The sequence below is a fragment of the Mustelus asterias genome, chromosome 6 (genome assembly GCF_964213995.1).
Source record: "Mustelus asterias chromosome 6, sMusAst1.hap1.1, whole genome shotgun sequence".
NCBI lineage: Eukaryota > Metazoa > Chordata > Chondrichthyes > Carcharhiniformes > Triakidae > Mustelus > Mustelus asterias.
In genome coordinates this window covers 43,152,414-43,176,213 of record NC_135806.1, presented here as the reverse complement: position 1 = coordinate 43,176,213, position 23,800 = coordinate 43,152,414, and positions in this window count along the sequence as shown.

The following is a 23,800-nucleotide window of genomic DNA, read 5'->3' as shown; positions in this document are numbered from 1 at the left end:
ATCATTGTAGCCCTTGGTGGCATCCATCAGTGGCTATGTGAGGGCGAGGCGGGCCAACTCGTTCTCACTCCAGCGGCCCCTTCTCCTCAAGGAGTCACCCAAGGGCCCTAAAGCACCCATTGGGAGAAGTGTCAGCAGGAGCACACCCAGGACCATCTACCTAGGTGACCCCAGGGGTGTCCATCTGATTACAATCTCCTCTTCCTGTGACCACTTCACCTCCAACTCCACAGGCCAGCGAGGGTGTCCTAACTCACAACAGCACACCAGAGCAGGCCGGGACACCCCAGCTCTCAGCCCTGCAGAGAATGCTGCCAAATATATCAGAGACAGGTTGTAGCAGTCAGCAGGCTGCCTGAACCTCCACTGTGGATGGTGGAGAAACTCCAAAACCTACCGGTAGGGTTAGGAAATCTAAGAAATATTCGGAGCACTATGATGGCACGGGTGTTAACCACAAGTTTATAATGTGCACCAATGTACATGAAATACAACACATTTCACATCTACTCTTGTGTTTGCCCCCTCTTTATCTTGAACTATGTCTCTGTTAAACAGGTACTGCGACCATGATCCCTCCCTCGACTTGTTACAGATGTCACTATCGTGCACCTCTTGTCCATCGCACCTCAGTGTGTGTCCATTCACAGATCATTCCAACCTGGTTCACATCCCCTGCAGGATCATGTATTGCTATTGCCTGTGTAAGATTGAGGCTGAGGTGTCTGCCCAGCTGTCTGCTTTCAAGAGAAGTCAAAATCTAGAGTAGAATGGAGATGTTTAAAGAGATAGAAAAGGATTGTGTATCTCAGAGCTCCATAGAGTCTCTGTAATGCGGCAAGGTGTTCTTGCTATGAGTATCTCCTCAGAGCTCATGTGCGCTTAGGTGGACCAAGCACATTTCCAACTTTCCAAAGGCAGATGTGGTAAACTTACCAATAACTGTGAGGATCTCGCCACCTCAATGTGCCTAGGTTATGCCCCTCTCCGCCATTGTATGGTCATGGTGCCATTGCCTACATCCTTGAACGTGTATTACCTTTCCATTGTCCATTCCATTGTCCGTTTAGTGGCCACAAGGCTCCAGTCACAATGTAGAGATGCAGCGCTGTATCCCCTCACCTAAACACTCACCAAGGTCAGTGACGCTAATTGAAAATGGTGATTATTGCACTAGATGGAGCCTTAGAGGAAGCTCTGCATCATGTTTGGTAGTTTGATACAGCGCTGAGGGTGGCTATTGGATAGGAGTGAGGATGTAATAAAGCTGATGTGTGCTTTTAGTATCAAGTAAACATAAACTGAGGGCTTCATGATGTCTGAGCCAGCATCAGATCCCCAGGGACACCTGTGATTGTGGACTGTCTTTGTTCATGAGAAGGCATTGGAATGTAGTCAGGCAACTTATAGAAATCTTGTCAGCCTCGGGTAGTCTGCATCAATAGAAAGGTGAGGCTGAATTCCGGCTAGCATCCTGAACTGCCAGTGCCAGATGTCAATGTGATGGAGAAGAAGGAGATAGGGAGGATTGAGTCATTCTAAATGGATCTCTGGTAACTTGCATTTCCTCCTTGGCATCATTGGCCTGAGTGCTGCTTCTCAGTGTGATCCTCAAGGTGACACAGAAAGTGTTGTACCGTTACTAGTGATGGATCTCAGATCAGTCTGTGCTGGCCAGGTTTAATGTCTGAAGTCCAAGGACAATATCAGTTCTGAATTGTCACCTTCACATAGAGTCCCGGGAGATAGGGAGGGGGATTGGGCCTGTTAAAAGTGGCATTGCCTGGGGAGCCACAGAACACCGTTACAGTTCCACTGATTTTTGGCTGTAATTTTAGGGTTTTGTAGTTTTTAGTGGGTCATAGGATTACTACCAGTTGCAGGTAACATATTGGATTATTACTATCATTACTATCAGTTACATATGGACTATTAATGAATTATTATGTTATATTCATTATGAGAGGAATTATGTTACCAATATTATTAATGGGTATTATTTCAGTGAGTTACTATTTAGTTACCAGTGAAATCAAAGTTCTTCCCACTTCTGATTTCACCTCTGTGTATTCCTCACCACTGTCAGTCACCCGACCCTTCCTCTGCTTTTGGTTTCTGCCCTGAACTTCTTGCTCAACTTCTAACAGATAATTGCCATGAAATGTGCAGATCAGTCATCATATGGTCAGAGCATCATGTGATCAAACCTCTGAGGGCTGGCACAGTGGTTAGCACTGCTGTCTCACAACGCCAGGGAACTGGGTTCAATTCCCGGCTTGGGTCACTGCCTGTGTGGAGTCTGCACTTCTCCCCCTGTCTGTGTGAGTTTTCTCTGGGTGCTCCAGTTTCCTCCTACAGTCCGATAGACGTGCTGGTTAGGTGCATTGGCCATGCTAAATTCTCCCCAGTCTACCCGAACAGGCGCAGGAGTGTGGCAACTAGGGGATTTACACAGTAACTTCATCGCAGTGTTAATGTAAATCTACTTATGACGCTGATAAATACATTTTAAACTTAACTCCATGCACATTTGTAACTAGTGTTGCCAATCCTAATTCAGTCAAGCCCTACTCCAGCAACTCAGCTCATTGTGGAGGGAGTTCTGCAATGTCAAATGCATGATCCTTCAGGTGAGCCTTTGTACCCAGGCCTTGTTTGCCCTGTCAGGTAAATACATAAGAACTGAGGCATGTTTCAAAGAGGAGCAGGGAAGTTCTCCCAGTGTCCTAGCCAATATTTATCCCTCAACCAACACTGCCAGAACAGGCTGTTTTCAAGATCCTGTTGTGTGAATATTGGCTGCTATATTTGTCTCTGCAACGCAGGCTGCAGATTCCTTCAGAAAAGTGCTTTGGAAAATGTGCTCTATAACTCCAAGTTCCTTCTATGTGTCAGCATTCTGATATGGTCATTGACTGCTCAAATAAGCGAAATAAGTACATGGGCACCGTGGTTAGCACTGCTGTCTCACAGCACCAGGGACCCCTGTTCAATTCTGGCCTTGGGTCACTGTCTGTGTGGAGTTTGCATGTTCTCCCCATGTCTGCGTGAGTTTCTTTCGAGTGCTCCGGTTTCCTCCCACAGTCCAAAGATGTGCGGGTTGGGTGGATTGGCCATGCTAAATTGCCCCTTAGTGTCTCAGGATGTGTAGGTTAGGGGATTAATGGGGTAAATATATGGGGTGGGTTGGCCATGCTAAATTGCCCCTTAGTGTCAGGGGGGTAGCAAGGCAAATATATGGGCCACAGGGTCTGGGTGGGATAGATATCGGTGCAGGCTTGATGGGCCGAATGGCGTCCTTCTGCACTATTGGGGTTCTATGATTCTAAAATGTAAGATTCTCCGATGTTAAGACACAGAAGCATCTTTCTGAGATCCTGAGTTAGATTGTTAAATGAAGTCAATATTTATTTTAGATGTCATGGGGGGGGGTTTTCTATTTGGCTGAACCCAGGCAATTCACAACATAGCAGGGCCAAATAAATAGATGGTGAGCAGACAAAAGAACAGTATTTTTTTAAGATGGGGAAATTGAAGGCACTTTCATTGTTTCATTTGGTTTGGGATGAGCCGAGAGCTACATATATAACAGCGTTCAGTCAATGTTTTCAATCTGAAGTGTACAGGACTGAAGGATGTAACGTGAGCAGTTTCACAAGAATAATTAAACCGGATGATACGCTGTTTAAATAATTGGCAGTTGACCATTTGAACTTCTAATACTAATTCCATTCCATTTTTCCAACAATTATCTTTGCATAACTTACTGGCAAAGTACATAGAACTCTGGGAGATTTTTCTGCATGTCTTTATGAAAATTAAAATCTTATTTGAAGCAGGAAGTAGGTGACAAGTCAAGTGATGATCCCCTGGGGGCTGGAGGTGTTGGGGAAGGGGTGTGGGGGTGGGGGGAGGGGGGGGAGGGTGATGAGGGGGGGATGGGGGTGGAGAGGGCTGACAGTGAAATGAGATGTTGTACTCATCACCTTGAAGAGGTGGACTGATTCCCATCACCAATCGGAATGGAAATGTATGCAGATTTTCTTTTCCATCCCCTCAGTTAGCTACACAGGACAGCAGAAGGATCTCTCGCGGTCTTAACTATTGCATTTCAGTGAAGCCCATATTCTGTCTAAGCCCCACTGTGATGCACACTTACTCAAACCGCAGCATCCAGTTTGGTAAATGAATCTTTCAAAAATCCCCACAGACAGTATGTTTAAAAACTCAATGTGATGCTTGTGGCTTTTTACTCTATGCAGCCACCTACTGTTGGCCTGAGCAATGGATGCAGAGTGAGGTTCGAAATGGCAAAATCATTCACTTGTTAACCCCTTTGTATCTCTCCCGTTTAACCTGAAAAAGTCACCTTTACCTGTGGCAGCTGACAAGCACCTCCCATCATTCCCCGGGCCTGTCAGGCAGCTCTAGAACTGCTTTTTAATAGACTCCGAGTAATTTTGCCTGAGTGAAGTCCTAAAAACTCCCCAAGGAGAGATCATCAAGCAGACCGGTCCCCAATGGAGGATTTATTACCAGTCAGGATGAGAAGGTTGATTAGCTTCTGTGGCTGAACAGACACGCTGTCAGGCAGCCCTCTTAATCCAATCAGTTACCTGTCGGAGAGGAACTGTCTGTGTTCCTGATCGGGGCACGGGAGCATGACCAGTCCACTTCTGTCTCCTTAACCACACAACACTTACACTGCAGCCATTTTCGCACACTGCCTGCCTTTAGTCTCCCCACGTCTGACAGAGGCTTTTGTTTTTCAATTCTTTCACCTCCAAGCTGGTTGAGAATTTTGTGCAATAGATCTCCCGTTGTCTCTGTTTAATCCATTCATTTCAAAGTCAGCCTCCACTGCAGGCTAGAGGAAAATAAAATGGGTTTGCTTGTTAGATGAAGGCTCCTGAGTATTGCTAAAGGATAGCTTACTTTCACTCCCTAATGTACCAGCCAGACAGGAAAGAATATTGAAGTATGAGGAGGGGGAAATGTGAACGTTATTGGATGAGACAGGACTCTAATTCCCACAGAGATTGTACCACTGAAAAGCTAAGTAAGTGGAACTTAAAAACAAAACTGTGGAGCATACAACAAGAATAATGTAATATTTTAACATGTCAAAAACGCTGACTCATTAACCCTGGCCGCAGAGTTGTTCAACCAGTGGGAGACACTTTTGGGTCTTCTTTTGATTTCTATCCTTTATTGAAGTTTGAATTTGTCAGAGTAAAGCACATTGGTGCAGATCATGGAAAACCTTTCAGCACCCAGAAGACTCAAAAGGGTTAACCTGCACCATTTCACTTCAGTAACATTTGGCTGCCTTCTTTGGCTGTTTTTTTAAATTGCCGTTCACTGCTGTTGTGACGAGTTCACTTTGAACATCCTCCCCTTTTGCGAACCTGCTCATTAGCAAATCAAGAAGTCAAACTTGCCGGACCCTTCACCTTTCCAATTATTCTTAATACTAAAGGATTGGGGTATGGCATAATTGCATGAAACATGTTCAAGAATACTGCTTCTGATTTGCAGGGAACAACTTCAATGTCGTTTGACTTTTGGGCCTTTTTGGCGTTTGAAGTCCTAGGTTAGATAGAGCATAGCCAGTGACGCAACAATAGTGCTCAACTGTATCTCTCAACCCAACTGTCAGAATAGCATCCCTGCTGTAGCTGTGTAAACTTTCCATTTACCAGCCAGCACTTTATCCTTTCTAATTTAATGGTAACTCATGGTCAGATTAGTGTTGGTCACCCCATATGCATTAATAAGTGGATTAAGGCCCCCTCAGATCTGCTTCATATTTACTGACCTCCTCTGACAGGGGTCATGAGTGGTGTTGTATTTGGAACGTATCTGTGATGGCTTACTGCTAACATAGCTTAAGCCTTTAAAGCATATAGCCTTAGTAGACAAGTCCAAACTATAGGCTTTGGTATTAATGCTCCCTGATTTAAAAGAACTCTAACAGATAGTTGTAATTGCGTCTAAATTTCAGGCTCCAAGACAAGTGACCGTCTTCCCTTTCTTTTTTAAGAATGTTTGCTCACTGTAAAAGAAGGGACTTCTGTTTTGCAGTTCAGAACGTGATAAATACATACATACACATACATGTGCACAAATGTACACACGTCTATGCCTCCAGATGCACATAATAAAATCAACATGGCGCAGCATGGTGGCACAGTGGTTAGCACTGCTGCCTCACAGCCATGGGTGACTCTCTGTCACACAGGGAGTTTGCACATTCTCCCCGTATCTGCATGGGTTTTCTCCGGGCACTGCAGTTTCCTCCCACAGTCAAAAGATGTGCTGGTTAAGTGGATTGGCTATGCTAAATTGCCGCTTAAACCAGGATTTTACTGGCCCATCTGCCACAGGAATCGGAGCTGGTGAGGAGCGGAGCATGGAAAGGTCCATTGACCTCGGGTGGGCTTTTACGGTTTTGGAATGAGCGAGATCATAAAATCCCACCCTTAGTGTTCAGAGATGTGTAGGTTAGGTGGATTAGGAAGGGTAAATGCGCAGGGTTGCGGTGGGGGAGGTGGGCGGTGGGGATGAGCCTGGGTAAGATGCACTTTCAGAGAGTTGGCGCAGACCCAATGGGTTGAATGGCTTCCTCCTGCACTGTAGGGATTCTATGGTTCACATTTCTCGTGGTATTGCTTGGGGTAAGTCAAATGATGCAGTGTTTTCAAGACAGGTGCATTGTAGAATGTATTGTATAATGTAATAAGAAGTATATTTTTCCACTGCTAAGGTCAAGCTGTGTACCCGTAAGGCCACAAAGTCTAAAATAGAAGTAAAAGACTGCAGCTATTGGAAATCTGAAGTAAAAACAGAAAATGCTGTCAAGAAGAGTCATACGGATCTGAAACATTTGTCGGAATTTTACGCCTCGCCCGCCCAAGGCTCGTAAGATCCCACCCGAGGGAGAGTGCCATTAAGAACATAAGAAATAGGAGCAGGAGTAGGCCATCTAGCCCCTCGAGCCTGCCCCGCCATTCAATAAGATCATGGCTGATCTGAAGTGGATCAGTTCCACTTACCCGCCTGATCCCCATAACCCCTAATTCCCTTACCAATCAGGAATCCATCTATCCGTGATTTAAACATATTCAACACATTTTAAACACATTCTACGAACCTTGCCAATTCTGGGGCGGGCGAGACGGTGAAATTCTGGCCATTAACTGTATTTCTCTCTCCACAGATGCTGCCAGACATGCTGGGTCTTTCCAACATTTTCTGTTTGTATTTTGGGCCAGAAACTCTAATTGCTGCGAAGCAAACACTGGGTGAGTTCCTGCAGAGCTGAATAAAGAGTTTGCAGACATTTATTTTTGATTCTTGGAGAGTTTCATTGTACATTTCAAATATTTTTTTCTACTCTAGTGTAACTGAAAGTGAAGTATGGAGTTTGAAAGTGCTATGGGCGGAAAATGCTTTCACTGTCGGAATATATTTGTAGATTGGTTGCTTACAGCTGATGCAGAGTCAATTCCAAGTCTCAGCGACTAATCCACTGTGAACCGAACTACTCAATCATTACATTTTATACCTCAGGTAATGCCTTACCCGACCAAAGATGTGGATGAGTTTATGCAAATGTGAGCTTTTTAATTGTAAATATTATCGCAGACAAAATATTAGAGGAGATGTTACTTGTGCCCAAAATCCTTCACCCAAGATGCCAGCCAATGAATATTTGATGATACAAATTCAGCTGTTCTCTGAGACGAATCTCTCCTTTAATTGGTGATATTCGAGTGGTAAGGTTAGACGACCATCAATTCCTTTCATTGTCTTTTGCCTCACTGAAGGTTCTTTCCCCTGCTAGCAGCTAAGAATACCACATACAGCAGTCTTCATGTTCCGGACCTATGTTTGACCTGATTGTTACTCCTTAGACTATGGAGAACTATTCACAATTCTCTTGAGTCATTCTTGCAATCTAACTTGACCTTGCAGTGTTCACATCTGTAAATTACACGCCGACAACAGGACAGCAATTAGGAATTAGTCCTGTTCAAAGATTCTCCTAAACATTAACGTAGCTCCTTGAGGCAGTATCATATTTTTCTCTCCTTTGTATATAACATGTGTAGGCTGTAGCACAGAGATAACTATGAAGTATCCTTGAATTGATGCTAAAAGGCCTACAATTAATTTAAAAGAAGCTTGTGCTGAACATCACTGGACAGTTACCATCTCTTTAATGTATTCATGTATGCAGATTGTCAGGGCATTGCAATACCAGAGACTGTTCTTGCAGGCAGAGAGAATACCCTTTCCTATTAGCAATCTAATTGTTCAACTTCCTGGATCATTAATAAGAGGTTGATGTATTGTAACGAGATTGCATTAGATTTGAAATGCAAGTACAGCAACACAGCAGTGACTGAGTAACGTTGCTTTCGGATTGTGCACGTTTTTTCCCCCATCAGTGGAAATGTAAAAGTCAGAATGAAATTTCATTTATTACAGTCTCACTAAACTGTATTTCTTGCATCGTATCATCAGGAGGTTCCGGCTCCCTTCACTCCGGATCCAATACAATGGACGCGCAAAAGGACTCATTGATCTCGGTCTTCAAGCTCCAATTGACTCAATGTCCACAACCTTTCAGCAGTGAGAGACAGAGAGAGGAAAATATTTCCACTCTGTATAAACATACTTCCTGATCTCACTACTGAGTGGCCTGCCTTTCATTTTAAGATTATATTCCCTTGTTCTTGATTTCCCCCCATCAGAGAAATTGTTTAGTCGAAACCCTAATTAATATTTTGAACACCTTGTTTAGATCAACTCCAGCAGGTCAATTGAAGGTCACCTAATTTGCAAAGTGCAGGTGAACACAAGAACAGGGAAGGTGTGTTTCTGGGTGCCCACCTACCTGTCCCATGTAGTCTGAAAACTGTGTCTATCCTTTCTGTCGGGGTGGGTAACTCTCTCCCACCCCCACCAGATCCAGGCTCATCCCGCTCGGCATACTGACCTTCACAGAAACAGCGAGTCTGGAATGAGCCAGGCGAATGGGACTCCCAGCTTACAGGGTACCTTTCCTTGGCTTTGCCCTTTCGGCACTGCTGCCTCACTACTCCAGGGACCCTGGTTCGATTCCAGCTTTGGGTCACTGTCTGTGTAGAGTTTGCATGTTCTCTCTGTGTCAGTGTGGGTTTCCTCTGGGTGCTCCGGTTTCCTCCCACAGTCCAAAAATGTGCAAGTTAGGTGGATTGGCTATGATAAATTGCCTCTGAGTGTCCAAAGGTGTGTAGGTTAGGTGGATTAGCCGTGGCAAATGTGTGGTGTCACAGGGATAGGGTAGGGGAGAGGGCCTGGGTAAAATACTCTGTCAGAGAGTCGGTCCAGACTCAATGGGCCGAATGGCCTCCTTCTTCACTATAGGGATTCTATGAATACTCAAATAAATGCTGTGTGATTTAACTACCTCCCTTGGTTTGAGTGTCTGACTGTTTCACTGTCTAGCTCACTGCATAAGAGGTGCCACTTGCAGCTACTCTGCTTCACACAAGCCTAGTGTCACGAACTGTGACTCCAGCAGGCTGCCTCCTTACCTGACCTGATGTCGCTTATTGTGAGTCAGTAGTTACACTCCTGCAAGGACAGACCCAGCAGAGGTGGCAGCACAGTGGTATACAGTCAGGAGTGAGTTGTCCTCAGTATCGACTCTGAATCCCATGGAGTCTGATGGCACCGGGTCAAAAATGGGCAAGGAAACCTCCTGTTGGTTACCATGTACCATCCTCGCTCAGCTGATGAATCAGTACTCCTCCATGTTGAACACCACCTGGAGGAAGCACTGAGGGTGGCAAGGATGCAGAATGTACTCTGGTGGAAGACTTCAATGTCCATCACCATGAGTAGCTCAGTAGCACCACCACAGACTGAGCTGGCTGGGTTCTAAAGGACATAGCTGCTTGATTGGACTGTAACGGGTGGTGAGGGAACCAAAAAAAGAGAAAAACATACTCGACCTCATCCTCACCAACCTGCCTGTTGCAGATGTATTTGTCCATGACAGTATCGGTAGGAGTGACAACGGTATAATCCTTGTGGAGACAAAGTTCTGTCTTCACACTGAGGACATCCTCCATCATGTTGTGTGGTACCACCACCATGCTAAATTGAATAGATTTTGAACAGATCCTGCAACTCAGGGCAACCATGAGGTTCTGTGCGTCATCAACAACTGCAGAATTGTACTCAACCACAACCTGTAACCTTATGGCCCAACATATTCCCCACTCTACCATAACCACCAAGCCAGGGGATCAACCCTGGTTCGATGGAGAGTGCAGGAGGGCGTGCCAGGAGCAGCACAGGCATACTTAAAATGAGGTGTCAACCTGGTGAAGCTGCAATACAGGATTACTTGTGTGCCAAGCAGCATAAGCAGCAAGCGATAGACAGAGCTAAGCAGTTCCACAACAAGTGGATCAGATCTAAGCTCTGCAGTCCTGCCACATCCAGTTGTGAATACTGGTGGACAATCAAACATCTCACTGGAGGAGGAGGCTCCACAAATATCCCCATCCTCAATGATGGAGGAGCCCAGTGCATCAGTGCTAAAGATAAGGCTGAGGCATTCACAGCAATCTTCAGCCAGAAGTGCCAAGTGGATGATCCATCTCGGCCTCCTCCAGTGGTCCCCAGCATCTCAGATGCCAGTCTCCAGCCAATTCAATTCACTCCACATGATATCAAGAAACGGTTGGAGGCGCTGGATACTGCAAAGGCTTTGGGCCCTGATAACATTCCAGCAATAATCCTGAAAACTTGTGCTCCAGAACTTGCCGCTCCCCTAGCCAAGCTCTTCCAATGCAGCAACAACACTGACATCTATCTGGCAATGTGGAAATTTGTCCAGGTATGTCCTGTACACAAAAAGCAGGACAAAACCAACTTGGTCAATTACTGCCCTATCAGTCTACTCTTGATCATCAGTAAAGTGATGGAAGGGGTCATCAACAGTGCGATCAAACAGCACCTGCTCAGCAATAACCTGCTCAGTGACGCTTAGTTTGAGTTCCGCCAGGATCACTCAGCTCCTGACATCATTACAGCCTTGGTTCAAATATGGACAAAAGAGCTGAGGTGAGGTGACAGCCCTTGACATCAAAGCAGCATTTGACCAAGTATGGCATCAAAGAGCCTGAGCAAAACTGCAGTCAATGGGAATTGGGGGAAAACCTCCGCTGGTTGGAGTCGTACCGAGCACAAAGGAAGATGGTTGTGGTGGTTGGAGGTCAATAGTCTCAGCTCCAGACATCTCTGCAGGAGTTCCTCGGGGTAGTGTCTTGGGCCCAACCAACTTCAATTGCTTCATCATTTCTTCCATCATAAGATCAGAAGTGAGGATGTGCACTGATGATTGCACAATGTTCAGCACCATTCACAACTCCTCTGATGCTGAAGCAGTTCATGTCCGAATGCAGAAAGATCTGGACAATACCCAGGCTTGGCTTGACAAGTGACAAATAACTTCCGCGCCACACAAGTGCCAGGCAATGACCATCTCCAACAACAGAGGCTCTAAATATTGCCCCTTGACATTCAATGCCATTACCATCACTGAATCTCCCACTATCAACATCCTGGGAGTTGCCATTGATCAAAAATTGAACTGGACTAGCCATATCAATACTGTGGCCATAAGAGCAGGTCAAAGGCTGGGAATCCTGTGGTGAGTAATTCACCACCTGACTCCCCAAAAGCCAGTCCACAATCTACAAGGCCCAAGTCAGGAGTTTGATGGAATACTCTCCACTTGCCTAGATGAGTGCAGTTCCAACAACACTCAAGAAGCTCAATACCGAAGAAAAACCAAGCAGTGTGCCTTAATGACTATCAGCCGGTGGCTCTGCCATCCATCATTATGAAGTGCTTTGAAAGGTTAGTCATGGCACGAATCAATTCCAGCTGCCCAGGATACCTGGAGCCACTATAGTTTGCCTACTGCCGCAACAGGTCCACAGCAGACGCCCTGCACTCAACCCTGGAATACCTAGATAACAAAGACACCTATGTCAGACTCCTATTTATTGACTACAGCTCAGCCTTCAACACCATTATTCCCACGAAACTTATCTCCAAACTCAGTGACCAGGGCCTCGGCTCCTCCCTCTGTGACTGGATCCTGAACTTCCTAACTCACAGAACACAATCAGTAAGGATAGGCAACAACACCTCCTCCATGATCATCCTCAACACCGGTGCCCCACAAGACTGTGTTCTCAACCCCCTACTATACCCCTTACATGCCTATGACTGTGTGGCCAAATTCCCCTCCAATTCGATTTTCAGGTTTGCTGACGACACCACCATAGTGGGTCGGATCTCAAACAATGACGAGACCGAGTACAGGAATGAGATAGAGAATCTGGTGAACTGGTGTGGTGACAATAATCTCTCCCTCAACATCAACAAAATGAAGGAGATTGTCATCGACTTCAGGAAATGTAAAGGAGAACATGCCCCTGTCTACATCAACAGGGATGATGTAGAAAGGGTCGAGAGCCTCAAGTTTTTAGGTGTCCAGATCCCCAACAACCTGTCCCCCCACTATAGTTAAGAAAGCCCACCAACGCCTCTACTTTCTCAGAAGACTAAAGAGATTTGGTGTGTCAGCAATGACTCTCACCAACTTTTACAGATGCACCATAGAAAGCATTCTTTCTCATTGTATCACAGCTTGGTATGGCTCCTGTTCTGCCCAAGACCGCAAGAAACTACAAAAGGTCGTGAATGTAGCTCAACCCATCACGCAAACCAGCCTCCTATCATTGACTCTGTCTACACTTCCCGCTGCCTCGGCAAAGCAGCCAGCATAATTAAGGACCCCATGAATCCCGGATATTCTCTCTTCCACCTTCTTCCGTTGGGACAAAGATACGAAAGTCTGAGTTCACGTACCAACCAACTCAAAAACAGCTTCTTCCCTGCTGCCGTCAGACTTTTGAATGGACCTACCTCATACTAAGTTGATCTTTCTCTACACCCTAGCTATGACTGTAACATTACATTCTGCACTCTCTCATTTTCTTCTCTGTGAATGGTATGCTTTGTATAGCACGCAGGAAACAATACTTTTCACTGTATATTAATACATGTGACAATAATAAATCAAATCAAATCAAAACCATCCAGGACAAAGCAGCTTGCTTGATTGCTACCCCTTCCACAAACATTCAATCCCTCCACCACCGGTAAACAGTGGAAGCCATCTATAACATCTGCAAGATGCACAGCAGGAACTCACCAAGGTTTCTTAGACTGCACCTTCCAAACCCATGACCGTTACCATCTAGAAGGATAAGAGCAGCAGATACCTGGAAAGGTTCCCCTCCAAGTCACTCACCATCCTGACTTGGAAATATATCGTCTTTCCTTCACTATCGCTGAGTCAAAATCCTGAAACTTCCTCCCTAACGGCACTGTGGGTGTATCTGCACCACATGCACTGCAGTGGTTCAAGAAGACAGCTCACCACCAGTTTCTTTGATTTGATTTGATTTATTATTGTCATCTGTATGGCTATGCAATGAAAAGTATTGTTTCTTGCTTACATACAGTACATAGGGGAGAAGGAAAGGAGAGAGTGCAGAATAGTGTTATAGTCATAGCTGGGGTTTAGAGAAAGATCTTCAGGGTCCTGAGGATTGCCAAATCTGTAAGAGATTGAAATAATAGACATTATTAAAGAGTTTAAGATAGTTAGAGTTAAGTTTTAAAAGCATAGAATGGGAATAAAAGATAGAATTGGAGGGTATGCTGAAGACAGCTCACAAGAAGTTGCCATACTCCAGTGCCATCTTGAATCAAGTTCCTGTCAGGTTATCATACGAGGAAAGATTGTGCAGGCTGGGCCGGCATCCATTGGAGTTTAGGATCATGGAATCATACAGTACAAAAGGAGGCCATTCGGACCATCGAGTCTGCATTGACCACAAACCCGCCCAGGTCCTATCCCCATAACCCCATACATTTACCCTAGCTAGTCCACCTGACACTATGGGGCAATTTACCATGGCCAATCAACCTAACCCGCACATTTTTGGACTGTGGGAGGAAACCGGAGCACCCAGAGGAAACCTACGCAGACATGGGGAGAATGCGCAAACTCCACACAGACAGTGACCCAAGTCCCTCGCGCTGTGAGGCAGCAGTGCTAACCACTGTGCCACTGTGCTGCCCCAACCACTGTGCCACCGTGCCGCCTCAACCACTGTGCCACCGTGCTGCCCCAACCACGGTGCCACCGTGCTGCCCCAACCACGGTGCTACCGTGCCACCTCAACCACTGTGCCACCGTGCCGCCCCAACCACTGCGCCACCGTGCCGCCCCAACCACTGTGCCACAGTGCTGCCCCAACCACTGTGCCACAGTGCCACTGCAACCACTGTGCCACAGTGCCACCCCAACCACTGTGCCACCATGCCGCCAAGAAGAATGAGAAAAAGTGATCTTACTGAAACATTTAAGATCCGGCAGGGATTGACAGGGTGGATTTAAAAAGACACTCCCCTTTGTGGGAGAGATTAAAACTGGGGGGAAGAGGGTGGCTCCCCCTCCCCACCCCCCACCCTCCCCCACCCAGGATGTTTTCCAGCGCTGGAGGGAGCTCGCTATTAGCCCTGGGAGGATCTTCCAGTCCTGTTTGGGGAATAACTGCTGGCTGAGCCAGAAAAGCCCACGTCCCATTAATGAATTTAAAAAAAGTAAACATACAAACAAACAAATTGCCATTGGGCCCCTCGAGCTTGCTCTCCCATTCAATAAGATCATGGCTGATCTGATTGTGGCCTCAACTCCACATTCCGCCTACCCCGATAACCTTTGATTCCCTTGTTAGTCAAGAATCTATCTACCTCTGTCTTAAAATTATGAATTGACCCAGTCTCCACCGCTCTCTGGGAAAGAGAATCCCAAAGATTCACAATTTACAATTCTGTGAGAAAGAATGTTCTGGTCCCCCCCGCGGGACACAAAACACCATAGACACCAAACGGGACTGGAAGATCCTGCCAGGGGCTAATGGCGAGCTCCCTTCAAACGCTGGAATACAAGCCGCCAGGGTGGGGGGTGGAGGTTGGGGGGGGGGGGGGGGGGGGGGGGAGGGGGGAGTCTCAGAAACCGACCCTGTGCCCCACAGTTCTAATCTCTCCCACAAAGGGGAACATCTGTTCAAATCCACCCTGCCAATCCCTGCTGGATCTTAAATGTTTCAGTAAGATCACCTTTTCTCATTCTTCTAAACTCCAATGGATGCAGGCCCAGTCTGTACAATCTTTCCTCGTACGATAACCCAGGTATCTGTTGATTTTTTTGATTGTAGATAAATAAATGTATTCCCTCTTGTCTAAGTACACAAAGGAAAAGATAAATTCCTGTATTTAATATAAAGGAACAGCTTTCTTACTGTTCTCATTTTTAGAGTATAGCTTTTATCATAGTGGTCAAAACATAGATAAAAGTTCAGCGTAATCTTTTATCAGTATTCAGCTTGCTTCACAAAGATTTGTCGGCAACAACCTCTCGGTAAACATTTTAAATTCATCTTTTATTCAGAGCTTCAAACTTAAAAACTTATCTCTCCTTCCAGAACAACTTCCTACTGATGTGAACAATCAAAGTTTTGAAGTTCTGAGTACAAACATGGAGAAAATAGATAGTGTAAGTGTTTTGTATTCCAATATCTAAGTTTGATATTGTTTTAAATTTAATTTGAAAGTGAAAGATTGTTGTTTTGCAAGGACATTAAGCATTGCAGAATTAAGGTTGGTAGATGGAGTTAAGATACAGATAAGCCATAATCGAATTGAATGAGGAACTAGCTTGAGATTGAAAAGTCTACTGTTGTTCCTATTATATCAAATGTAACTCGTTGTAATATGGAATATTTCTCTCGGTGTTGCTGTCTCACTCTTTCTGTAGAGAATGTCATCCCTCTATCTCCTTTGTGTTTCTCACGCTTTATCATATAATCCTTTGCTTACATATCCAGTTTTTGTTTTAAGAATCATAGAGGTTTACAGCAGTGAAACAGGCCCAACTTGTCTATGCTGCCCAGTTTTTACCATTAAGCTAGTCCCAATTGCCCACATTTGGCCCATATCCCTTGGTACCCATCTTACCCATGTAACTGTCTAAATGTTTTTTAAAAGACAAAATTGTACCAGCCTCAACTACTGCCTCTGGAAGCTCATTCCAGACACACACCACCCTCTGACTTAAAAAACTGCCCCTCTGGACCCTTTTGTATCTCTCCCCCTCACCTTAAATCTATGCCCTCTACTTTTAGACTCCCCTATCTTTGGGAAAAGATGTTGACTACCTACCTTATCTATGCCCCTCATTATTTTATAGACCTCTATGAGATCACCCCTAAGCCTCCTACGCTCCAGGGAAAAAAGTCCCAGTCTATCCAGCCTCTCCTTATAACTCAAACCATCAAGACCCAATAGCATCCTAGTAAATCTTTACTGCACTCTTTCTAGTTTAATAATATTCTTTCTGTAATAGGGTGACCAGAACTGTACACAGTATTCCAAGTGTGGCCTTACCAATGTCTTGCACAACTTCAACAAGATGTCCCAACTCCCGTATTCAATGTTCTGACCAATGAAACCAAGCATGCTGAATGCCTTCTTCACCACTCTGTCCACCTGTGGCTCCACTTTCAAGAAGCTATGAACCCCTAGATCTCTTTGTTCTGTAACTCTCCCCAATGCCCCATCATTAACTGAGTAAGTCCTGCCCTGATTCGATCTACCTCTGTGCATCACCTCACATTTATCTAAATTAAACTCCATCTGCCATTCATCAGCGCACTGGCCCAATTGATCAAGGTCCCATTGCAATCCTAGATAATCTTCTTCACTGTCCACTATGCCACCAATCTTGGTGTCACCTGCAAACTTACCAACCATGCCCCCTAAATTCTCATCCAAATCATTAACATTAATATAAATAATTGTTTTTATTCATTTGTGGGACATGTGTGTCGCTGGCTGGTCAGCTTTTATTACCCATCTCTGGTTGCCTGAGGACAGTTGAGAGTCAACCACATTGCTGCGGCTCTGGAGTCAGATGTAGACCAGACCAGGTAAGGATGGCAGATTTCCTTCCCTATAGGACATTAGTGAACATTTTCTGACAATCGACAATAGTTTCATAGTCATCAGTAGATTCTTAATTCCAGAATTCAAATTCCGCCATGGCAGGTCTCAAGCCATTGCCTCCTCTGGGCTGGGCTCGCTTTATCGGTGTGGAGCCATATCGTGCTGTAGGGCAGCCTAACAAGGGCTGAGTGGGACTTCTCATTGGTGTGGAAGTCCTATCTCTGGCAGAGCTGCTGGCCAGATGGATTGACTTGTCATGGTAATGCTGGGAAAGCATCAGTGGCAGTGCTGGGACTACAGGAGAAGAGGAAGATCAACTCCCCTGGTTCCCCAGAACAGTAAGTCTGGGGTCTTGGACCGGCAAGGTTTGGGTAGGTTCAGAAAAAGGGCAGGTGGAGGGAGGGGGTCGATTTAAGGGAGCGAGCAGGTAGGAAGGAAGGGTGTGGGGTTGAGCTCAGGGCACAATCGGCAAACAGCAGCCGCTGAAGAGCGACCACCCCGTCAACCCTTCCTTCCTTCCCTTTAAGTATTTGATCTTAAGAATCGAGCTTCCTGCTCCCACCTGGCTACACATGGTTTATAATGTGGGCAGCATAAAATCAAGCCAATTGTTCCTGATTATTAAAAAAGTATCCCTTTCTTAAAGTTGCAAAGCCAATGCATGGAGTGGACCAGGCAAGCCCTTATTCCATAGAATCCCTACAGTGCAGAAGGAGGCCGCTCAGCTTATTGAGTCTGCACCAACTGTCTGAAAGAGCATTTTACCCAGGCCCACACCTCACTTTACCTGTAACCCTGTGCATTTACCATGGCCAATCCACCTAACCTGCATATCTTTGGACTATGGGAGGAAAGCAGAGCACTCAGAGGAAACCCATGTAATGTGGTGACCAGAACTGTAAACAAAACTCCAGATGTTGCCCAACCAGCATTTTGTACATTTCCAGCATTACATCCCTTTTATTCAACACCTCATCAATAAAGGAAAACATTGCAAATGCTTTCTTTACCACCTTGTCCAACTGTCCTGACACCTTCAGGAACTTGTGGGAATGCACTCCTAGGTCTCTCACTTCCTCTACCCCTTTCAATATCTTCCCGTTGATTGAGTGTTCCCTTGCTTTGTTTGTCCTCCTCAAAATGCATTACCTCACACTCATCTAGGTTGAATTCCATTTGTCATCTTTCCATCAGTCAACCAAGCCATGGATAGAATTCTGGAGACAACAGCTGTCATCTTGACTATCAACTACATGGACAATTTTTTGTGTCATCTGCAAATTTCCCAATCATGCCACTCACATTTAAGTTCAAATCATTAATATATCACAAACAGTAAGGGACCCAACACTGAGCCCTGTGGAACACCATTGGAAATAGCTTTTCATTCACTAAAACATCCGTCAACCATTACACTTTGTTTCCTGTCATAGAGCCAATTTTGGCTCAAACTCATCACATTCCCCTGGAACTCATGGGATCTCACATTTCTGACCAGTCTGCCATGCGGGTCCTTGTCAGTATTTTACTAAAATCCATGTAGACCACATCTATTACACTACCCTCAAACTTCAAGTTCTTCCCCTAACAAATCCCCGATTAATCCATTCCTTTCAAAGTGATGGTTTACCTCGTCTCAGAACTGATTCTAATAATTTGGCCACCTCCTTCAGACTGACTGGCCTATCCCTCGCACCCTTTGTAAATAATGGTACAATGTTCATAGACCTTCACTCCTCTGGTACCTTGCCTGTATATAGTGAGGATTGGAAAATGATCTCCAAAACATCCGTAATTTCCTCCTTGCCTTCATTTAGCAGCCTGCAAAACAATGCATCTGGCCCTGGTGTTTTATCTTCAAGGATGTCAGTCCCTCCTTTACTTCCTCTCTCATGAAGTTTGGTGAATTGTTTTGACTGAGCTTAGGGCATGGAGACTAGGATGCAGATGACCTCATGCTCTACCTGGGCTGCTATTTAAAGATCATGCACGAATGCACAGACATGTGCACCGGACCTCTTTATCCTTGCCACCAAACCTCACCAGATACTTAGCACGCACTGTAATAATGGGCATTATTTGTTGCCCATCTCTAATTGCCTTTAAGCTGAGCGGTTTTCTAGGCTATAGTGCAGTTAAGCATCAACCACATTGCTGTGGGTCTGGAGTCACATGTAGGCCGGACCAGTTTAGGATGTCAGATTTCATTCTTGAAAGATATTCGTGAACTAGGTGCAACTTTATAACAATCAGCACTTCTATAGGTGAACACCAAGAAGCGAGCAGAATTTCCAGTGGTATCCTGGAACTGGCTGCTGAATTCACTTGCAGAAAGTATCACTCAAATCAATTCACCAAGTTTGTGGCATTATCTTACAGTCTTATGTTATGATCCCAGCTGATGTTATTGTTGGACAAGCCAGATCCCAGGATGGAACCTGACTTTAGTAGATCCTAACTTTAATTTTTTTGTTTAGATACATGGATGAACAGAGTCACAAAACTGCCAATGAACTTTTAACAAAAGAATAAAACATTCATTAAACAAGAAAAGATTAAAGATAATAAATTATTCCTTCATCTTAGTTATACCTTTACAGATATATTCAGATTTGTAATGAAAGCACAAGTTAGAATATCTATCTCATACTCTAATGATCAACTAAGTACACAGTTTATGTAAACCAATAGGTGAAATGTGGTCAGATACCTCACACTTTGAAACTAAGTGACAGATGCCACCCAAAACATCATCTGGATTTCTCATCGATTCCCCCCAGATACTTGTCACACAGCCATCTTGTCTCACTGGTGCTCTTCTTCCACACCAAGGGTTTGCAATCTTGGCTCACGAAGAACACACCTTAGAATCTTCTCCCACACAATGCTTTCTCTCAGTTGCCTCCACCAAGGATCCATATCCAGGGTTTTCAACCTGTCCTTTCAGTATCCCTGTGCCCTGGATGGCCACGTTATTACAATGCATGCATCTGAACCAAACTGAAGTTATTAACCCTTAACACAATAATACAAAAAGACAAAATGATGCTTTCTTAAAGCTATACCTTATTTCTAATACCCACAAAAACAAATGTAAATTATTTAAAACTACTTCCATTTCCTGACATTTACCACCAAGAGGGCGGCACGGTGGCACAGTGGTCAGCACTGCTGCCCCAGTGCCAGGGACCCGGGTTCAATTCTGGCCTTGGTCATTGTCTGTGTGGAGTTTGCACATTTTCCCCATGTCTGCGTGGATTTCCTCCGGGTGCTCCAGTTTCCTCCCACACTTCAAAGATGTGCAGGTTAGGTTGATTGGCCATGCTAAATTGCCCCATAATGTCAGGTGGATTAATGGGGTAAATATGTGGGGTTACAGGAATAGGGCCTGGGATTGTGGTCGGTGCAGACTCGATAGGCCGAATGGCCTCCTTCTGCACTGTAGGGATTCTATGATTCTATGAGGGACAGGAGCACCAGTGTTGTGGGAAAGTGATAATCTCTATTACTAAGACTATCTTCATATTCAAGATTTATTAACTGAATTTAAACTCAACCAGCTGTCATCGTGGGATCTAAACATATATACCAGAGCATTTTCCTGGGCCACTAGATTACTTTTTCAATAACAATAACACTATGGCACTATCTTCCTTTATTATGGGTTCTATGAGGTCTGAAACCTGTGGTCATACAAACATACAAATTAGGAGCCTGCTCTGCCATTTAATAAGATCATGGCTGATCTGTTTGTATTTCAAATTCCACTTTCTCATCTACCCCCGATAACTTGTGATTTCTTTGCCTAACAAGAATCCATCTACCTCCACCTTAAGAAAATTCAATGACCCTGCCTCCACAGCTGTCTGAGGCAGAGAGTTCCAAAGTCACACATCCCTCAGAGGAAAAGAAATCTCCTTATCTCCTAAAAGGGCAGCTACTAATTTTAAAACCGTGCCCTCTAGTTCTGGACTCACCCACAAGAGGAAACATCCTTTCCACGTTCACCTTGTTAAGAGCATTCCAGATCTGATACACTTGAATCAAGTTACCCCTCACTTTTCTAAACTCCAGTGGAAACAAGCCCAGTCTGTCCAACCTTTCCTCATAAGACAACCCACTCATTCCAGGTACCAATTTAGTAAACCTCCTCTAAACTTCCTCCAACACATTTACATCCTTCCTTAAATAAGGAAACCAAAACTGCACACAGTAATCAAGATGTGGTCTAATCAATGCACCATATAACTGAAGCATATCATCCCTACTTTTATGTTCAATTCTTCTCATAGTAAAGGACAACATCTCAGTAGCCTTCTTAATTACTTTCTGCACCCACATACTAACTGTGACTATGTACCAGAACACCTCAATCCCGCTGCACCTCCATCACCTCGATCTCTCTGCAGCTCGGAATTCTGAAGTCATTACCTGTTTAAGAAATACTATTCTTTTTTATTCTTCCTGCCAAGGTGAACAACTTCACATTTTCCCACATTATACTCCATCTGTCAGATTTTTGCCCACTCAAATCAACCTATCCAGATTCATTTTCAACGTCCTTATGTTCACTTCACCACATACTTTCCTACCTTTCTTTACGTCATCTGCAAGTTTAGCTCGCATGCCTTCGCTCCTCTTATCTAAGTTATTGATATAAATTGTAAAATGCTGAGGCCCCAGCAGAGACCCCTACTGGACTCCACTCCTCAAATCCTGCCAATCAGGAAAATAGCCATTTGTGCATACTCTGTTTTCTGGCAGCCAGCCAATCTTCTATCTATGTTAACATGTTACCCACCCCCCCTCCCCCCCAACAGCACAAGTTCCTACTTTCCACAATAGCCTTTGATGTGGCACCTTGCCAAGTGCCTTCTCCAAGTACAGTACATCTACAGGCTCCTCCTTATCAGTGCATGTCTCTCCTTCAAAGAACTACTAATAAATTGGTTAAACATGGTTTCCCTTTTATAAAACCTTCTGATTACCTTTGGTTTCTCTAAGTGCCCAATTATAACCCCCTTAATGCTCAATTCTAACACCTTCCCCACAGACATCAAACTAACTGACCTCATGGAACCAGAGTCATACAGTAGAGGCCCTTCAGCCCATTGAATCTCCACTGACAAACTACAGTAAATCTACACTAACGCCACTTTCAGCACTTGGCCCCTAGCCTTGAATGTTATGGTAGTTCAAATGCTTATCCATGTACTTTTTAAAGGTTGTGAGGTTTTCCGCTTCTACTACCCTCCCAGGCAGTGCATTCCAGACTCCTACCACCCTCTGGGTGAAAAAAAACTTCCTCAGTTCCCCTCTAAACCTCTTGCCTCTCACCTTAAAACTATGCCCCTTATTACTGACCCTTCAACTAAGGGGAACAGCTGCTTCCTATCCATACCCCTCAATCTTATACACCTCAGTCAGATCCCCCTCAGCCTTCTCTGCTCTAATGAAAACAATCCAAGCCTATCCAGCCTCTCCTCATATCTCAAATGCTCCATCCCAGACAACATCCTGGTGAATTTCCTCTGCACCCTTTCCAGTGCAATCATATCCTTCCTATAGTGAGACAAGCAGAACTGCACAAAGTTCTACTGCTATGTCCGAACTAAAGTTTTGTACAGCTCCAACATAACCTCAATGATTTAATAATCAATGCCATGACTGATAAAGGCAAGAGTCCCATATACCATTCTTAACTACCCAATTAACCTGTCCTGTCACCTCCGGGTTTCTGTGGATTAATCATGATAAGTAAAGGACCTAGCACTGATCCCTCTGGTACACCCCTGGATACCGGCTTCCAGTCACACAAACAGTCTTCTACCACACTGTCTCCTACCACTAAGTCAGTTGTGGATCCAACTTGCCAAGTTACCCTGGATCCCATGTTTTTACCTTTATCAGTTTCCCGTGTGGGACCTTGTCAAAGACTTTGCTGAAATCTATTTAAACTACATCAGTTGCACCATCTTCATCTACACACACTTGATCACCTCCTCAAAAAAATCCAACCAAATTCGTTAGGCATGACCTCCCTCTGTCAAAGCTATGCTGGCTATCCCTGATCTAACCTTGCCTTTCGAAATGGCAATTAATTCTCTCCTTCAGAATTTTCTCCAATAGTTTCCCTACCACTGATATGAGACTCAGCGTCTGGAATTTCCTGTTTTACTCTAATACTCTTCTTGAAAAGTGGAACATTAGCTGTCCTCCAATCCTCTTGCACCTCCCGTGACCAGAGAAGAATTAAAAATTTGGGTCAGAGCCCCTGTAATTTCCTCCCTTGTTTCCCACTGCAGCCTGGGACACCACTCATCTGGACCTGGGATTTGTCCATTTTTAAGACCACCAAAACTTCCAATGCCTCTTCACTCACTATGTCAAACTGTTCAAACCTCAATCCCTCTCCCTGAATTCTGTACCTACATCCTCCTTCTCCTGATGTGAAGTATTTGTTTAACACCCTACCAATGCCCTTCAGCTCCACGCACAGATTGCCCTCTTGGGCCCAACTCTTTCCCTAGTTATCCTCTTCCCCTTAATATACTTACAGAATATCTTGGGATTCTCCCTAATCTTACCCACCAATGCTTTTCCCTGCCCCCTCTTTGATCTCTCTTACAAAGAGGTACCTCTTTGATCT